Source organism: Lygodium microphyllum, chromosome 18 (assembly GCF_053477565.2).
Source record: "Lygodium microphyllum isolate KBCC chromosome 18, Lygodium_microphyllum_v1.1.10, whole genome shotgun sequence".
Lineage (NCBI taxonomy): Eukaryota > Viridiplantae > Streptophyta > Polypodiopsida > Schizaeales > Lygodiaceae > Lygodium > Lygodium microphyllum.
Window position 1 is genome coordinate 29,024,734 of NC_141152.1, and position 6,015 is coordinate 29,030,748.

The 6,015-nt window shown below is 43.4% G+C and overlaps 1 pseudogene; it reads right to left on the bottom strand.

Moving 5' to 3' along the window:
- Positions 1–325: 325 nt before the first annotated feature.
- On the bottom strand, positions 326–1,261 carry LOC148020708 (putative RING-H2 finger protein ATL69 pseudogene; annotated as a pseudogene).
- Positions 1,262–6,015: the final 4,754 nt, after the last annotated feature.

Genomic DNA, 6,015 nt, shown 5'->3' on the forward strand with positions numbered 1-6,015 from the left:
TGCTCTCTTTCCTTTCTTGTGCTTTCTTGCTTTATCTCTTCCATGGAAGAAGGAGAGAGTGAGGATGAAGATTATGGTTATATTTCTTGTGTGTTGGATTCTTGTGTGTGAGCATGGTTTCTTGTTGAGAGGAAGGGTGTTTCTTGCAGGTTTTTAAGGGCACGGGCATTGTAGATGCCACCATGAGGCCTGCTCTCTTGGTAGATTAGGTGCTGTCCTTGGGCTGTTCATTTTGGCGATCCTGACAGGGGGTCTACTCATGGATGCTCTCAAGCTTTGCAAGAAGGAAATGAGAAAAGTTTATTGCAGCTTGCTATGTGGAGAGAGATGAGAAGTTGAAGGCTTGATGAAGATGGGGACCTCTGAAACTCTATGTTGTTTGTGTCATCCACCATTCAAGCAGTTTCTGCACACTATTATCAACATGAGATTTGATGAAGAATGGCTTGTTTATAAGTAGCATTGCATCCAGTGCAAATCTCTAGGCACTTGTAATGGATGCAGACACAGGGGGATAAGCTCCGAGAGTGGTGTCGAGATGGGAGTGGTTTGAGGGGTGGGGAGAGGGGATGACCTGCACATGGGACAAGAGGCATGAAGCCTGAGCCACGCGTCGATGCACACGGCATGGAAGACATGGCAGCAATCAGGCAGAAGCCGCAGGATTTCACGATCCTTGTAATTTGCCAAGCAGATGGAGTAGGATGTGTCCTGTGGAGGAGGAAGGGCTTGCTTCTCACTGTACACAATCTTCGGGTACGTCTCCAAGGTGGCCTGATCGAGGCCGCCAATAGACCATTCAGCGGGGTTGGCCCTGTCATCCATCAAGACGCGCTGGACGGTGGTGCGGCCAATGCCTGCTCCATCGCTACCTCCAGTGCCGATGCTCCTGCTGAACTGCTGCTAGATGCCCCTGCCATGGAGCCTGACACAGACATAGGAGGCTAGCATGATGGTGGAGATAAGGACCAGGATGCCGAGTGCAATGGCGATGCAATAGCCGAGGCCGACCTTGTTGATGTTGTCTGCGGTGAGCAGGCTCGAGGTTGCAGTGCTGTTGGCACTCATGTTGGGCACACCCAAAAAGTCTCATGCCCTCGGTACAGGATCTTGAGGGTGGCTATTGATGAAGAAGAAGAAGATAAACTAGCCGTTTCTCTCAAGCCGCCTTGTGCCATGGTTCTTTCTTATTCTGCCGTCTTCCTCTCATCCCCCATATCCCACAGAGACAACAATAGCCACAACTTTCTCATATCTCTCATCCCTTACAATGAAGAAAAAACAACAAATCTCTTTTGAGTTTATTCACATGCTCTTCTCAACTAAGAGCCTTACTCCCTCACACAAGTATCATACTAGAATAGTTATTTTCCTTTTATAAATAAAACCACACTTATTTCCTTTTATACCAAACACACGAATACATCAACCTGGTGGAGCTCTTCATTGGCAAATCTTTTGTGAGGGTGCACTTAAAGGAATATTCTTTTGCGGGTTAAAGTTCCATGGTACTTTCCATGGAGACGTCTACATTGTGTTTCAAGATGAAGGTGGTTCTCTTTTCTTCTTTGTAAGAGATTGTGGGCAGATTTGTGTTCCTTTGGATCGTGTTTTGCCTAGTGTTTTTCTTAAAGTCAAAGTGGAAGATTTTTGAAAATGTTGGTGTGAAGAAAAAGTTAGAGATGAGATTTGAAGTGGAAGTGTGAAGAAGTATGGTATTTTTGGACAGGTATCGATTGAGATGGTCCAATTTCAATGTGAAGTGAAGTAAAGAGATGCAGATTCTTCATCAACATAAGGTGCTTATTCCAAGGCAAAGTGTCTCTCCAAAGTGTTCGCGAGGACACTCACAAGATTGGAAGAGGAGGAATGATAACCCAAAATTTATGCAAGAAAAAGGCACAAAATGTGGTCTACATCGGCAAAAAGAAAATTCAAGCAACTATCATTGATAATATTCTTTGTAATTTGCCATGGTATTTCAGTGGGTCTACATTGTAAAGCCATGAGCATGAGAAGTAGTGTGTGTGTTTTGCAAAATTTGAAAGATTTTAATGTTTCAATGTTCATAGACCTCATTTCTAAGGTCTAAGAATGCTCATGTAAAACAAACCCTTAAAGGAATATGAAAAGGTAGAAATGAAGAGCCATGCAATTTGTGGAAAAAGGTGGTTTGGGGAGTTACAACTTCTCTTCCTCTCCTTTATCTAGCTACTTGCACGTATCTTCTTTTCTCTCTTGCATTGGCACAACTCTTGCTCTCTTTCCTTTCTTGTGCTTTCTTGCTTTATCTCTTCCATGGAAGAAGGAGAGAGTGAGGATGAAGATTATGGTTATATTTCTTGTATGTTGGATTCTTGTGTGTGAGCATGGTTTCTTGTTGAGAGGAAGGGTGTTTCTTGCAAGTTTTTAAGGGCACGGGCATTGTAGATGCCACCATGAGGCCTGCTCTCTTGGTAGATTAGGTGCTATCCTTGGGCTATTCATGAAGTTACTCATGGCGACCATATAGGAGGTGTGCTCCTTGGTGCAAGAAGAATCTACCACTAACTCATGGGTGTTGGATAGTGGGGCCTCCCGTCACATGACCAACAAGAAAGGTCTATATAGTTCTATGCAGCCTCTACAAGAATCCATCACTGTGATAGTTGGAAATGATGCAAAATGCCCTATTGTGGGCACAGATACTATTTCATTTGTTGTTGCAAATGGTGATGTCAAAAAGCTTTCAAATGTGTTGTATATTCCCAAAATTAGGAGAAATCTGTTATCAGTTGTTGCTGCCATAACTAATCTTGGTGATGAAGTGAGATTCAAGAAGATAGGTGCACAAATTCTTGATAGTGATGGCAAAGTTGTTGGCAAAGGAGAAAGAAGGAACAACCTATATGAGCTAAGTGCTCTTACAACCACCGTTGGAGTGGGTACAAGTAAGCTTTGGTATGAAAGGTTTGGACACATCGTATTTGCACTATTGAAGGAGATGCACAAGCAAGGTATGGTTGCTCACCTACTTGCAATGACTGAATTGAAGGAACCATGTGAAGCTTGTATGATGGGCAAGCAACAGAGAAAGGTATTTCCACAAGAAAGCAAGAATAGAGCACAAGCTTCTCTAGAGTTGGTGCATGCTGACTTGTGCGGAAAGATGCCTACACGAGCCTTGGGGGGATCTTCTTATTTTATGTTGATTGTCGACGATTAGAGTAAGAAGATGTGGGTGTACTTCCTTTGTGATAAGGCTCAAGCTTTTGGTAAGTTTAAAGAATAGCTAAAACTTTTTGAGAACGAAACATGGAAAAGTGTGAAGAAATTTAGAGCAGATGGTGGTGGTGGGTTCACCTCAAAGGGGTATGAGGACGCCTCACACATCTCAGTAGAACGATGTTGTGGAATGCAGGAATTGCACCATTGTGGAGATGGAAAGATGCATCCTAAAGGGCAAGGGATTGCTTAACCATGTTTTGGGCTGAAGCTGTTAATACTATAGCCTACATTTTAAATCAGAGCTACACAAAGGATCTCAAGGGAAAAACACATCATGAGGCTTACACTAGTAAGAAACCATCTGTCTCACACTTCAGAATTTTTGGATGTGAATGTTATGCACATATTCTAGATGAGAAGAGAAACAAGTTACAACCAAAAAGCAGAAAATATATCTTCTTGGGTTATAGTGATGAGCAAAAGGCTTACAAATTATATGAACAAGAGGCAAAGAAGATCATCAAGAGCCATGATTTGGTGTTCAAGGAGTAGCTACATACAATGGAGGAGGAGAAGGCAAGTTCTTCCACTTTATCATCAAGCGAAGAAGTGGTCCACTATGAACCTGTCCTGAGAGCTATCCCTATCCTTAAGGAGGAGGAAGCATCATCTTCAGATGATGAGGAAAAAGTTCACCAACCTGACATCACCCTACGAGAAAAGCCATCGCCACGTTGGGTGAAGCAACTCTATGACCACAATAATCCTATGCTCACATCTGTTGAGGAGAACGCAAGACCAAGGAGGTATCAGAGAATAGAGGAGCAAAGGAGGGCTTCTACTCACATAGTCAATATGGCCTTGATGACTGAGATTATGAGAGAAGTAAAGGAGCCAACTGACTTAGAAGAAGCACTTGTAGATCCAGCATGGCTATGCAAGCTGAGTATGACAACATAATGAAGAATGACACTTGGGAGCTAGTGGACCGGCCAGCAAAGTGGAAGGTTATTGGCACCAAGTGGATCTGGAAGGTAAAGTACAAGGTTGATGGTACCTTAGAAAAGTACAAAGCTAGACTCGTTGCAAAGGGAGTTTCACAGGTTGAAGGGTTTGATTTTCAAGAGTCATTTTCCCCAACTACCAAAATGACCACTATTCACATAGTACTTGCAGTGGCGCCCACAAGCAATGGCCAGTTTACCAAATGGATGTTAAATCAATGTTCTTAAATGGTGACCTTAAGGAGGAGGTGTACGTGACTCAGCCACTAGGGTTTGACATCCCCCCATTCTGAGAACAAGGTGTGTAAGCTGAAGAAGGCATTGTATGGGATGAAACAAGCCCCCAGAGCATGGTACCAGCGGATAGATAAGTTCTTTTTAAGCTTAAACTTCAAAAGATGTGTCTCAGATGCTAACTTGTATGTTTACATGGATGGTGAAAAGTCTGTAGTGATTGTCCTATATGTGGACGAACTTCTTATTACAAGTGACTATGAATATATGATCAGCCAAACTCGAAAGGCTTTGAGTTCTGAGTTTGAAATGAGAGACTTGGGCTTGCTGCACTATTGTTTGGGAATTGAAGTGTGGCAAGAGCCAGGAAAGATCTTCATCTCTCAAAAGAAGTATGCATGGGGGATCTTGAAGGTATTTGGCATGACCGAGTGCAAGGAGATAGCCACACCTATGGAGGTGAACGCAAAGTTATCCGATGAGGATACATCATCACTGGCAGACATTGGGAGGTACAAGAGGATGGTCGGCAGTATGATCTACTTGTGTAACACCATACCAGATATCAGTTTTGCTATTGGTGTTTTGAGCAGGTTCTCAAACAAACCTCATGAGAGTCATTGGAAGGTTGGGATGCGGGTGCTCAAATACTTGAAGGAAACTCTTGATTATGGTATCACATATAGTTCCGGAACTTCTCTTGTGGGGAATTGTGACTCAGATTGGACAGGAGACAATTATTCCAAGAAGTCAGTTTCTGGTTATTGTTTCTCTTTGGGTTCAGGAATTTTCTCTTGGATTCATAAGAAGCATCCAACAGTGGCGTTGTCTTCTACCAAAACAGAGTACAAGGCAGCTTGTTTTGCTGCATGTGAAACAGTATGGTTGAGAAGGATCCTATGGCATATGGGAGTGCAAGATGAAGAATCAACTGTGCTGAGATGTGACAATCAGAGTTGCATTGCCATTGCGAAAAATCCAATGTTTCATGTGCGCACCAAACATATAGAGATCCAGTATCACTATGTGCATGATTTGATGGAGGATGGGATAGTGGAACAAGTCTACTGTCCAACAAAGGAGAATGGAGTGGATATCTTCACCAAACCACTTACGAAGGATCTACTTCAAGTTCATCTTTAGAGACTCGGCATTGGGCCAAGGAGATAGTTCACCTATGGGTGGACATTGAGGGGGGGTGTTAGATATGCTCAATGTCTCGCCCTCATAAGGTGCCACCAATGATCCATGGTGCTCAAAGTTGTAAGGCCCCCATTATGAGGAGAAGCCAAATGTGAGCCCGGATATTGGTTGAGTCCTGACTTGTATATCAGATGAGGTCTATGTGACCGGATGGCAAAAAGGTGACCACTGTGGGTGTGAGTAGTTAAGCTAGTGGCAACTCAAGGTACATTGTATCAAGTTGCGAGATAAGGGAGTTAAAAGGGGCCCCTATTTTGGGGTCCGAGGGCCATGGAATATTCCCTGGCTAACTAGTGGAGGCTCATATGGTAGGTCGGTCAGGCTAACCTAACCGCTTTCGAGGGCTATAAAAGCTAAACCTGCCATC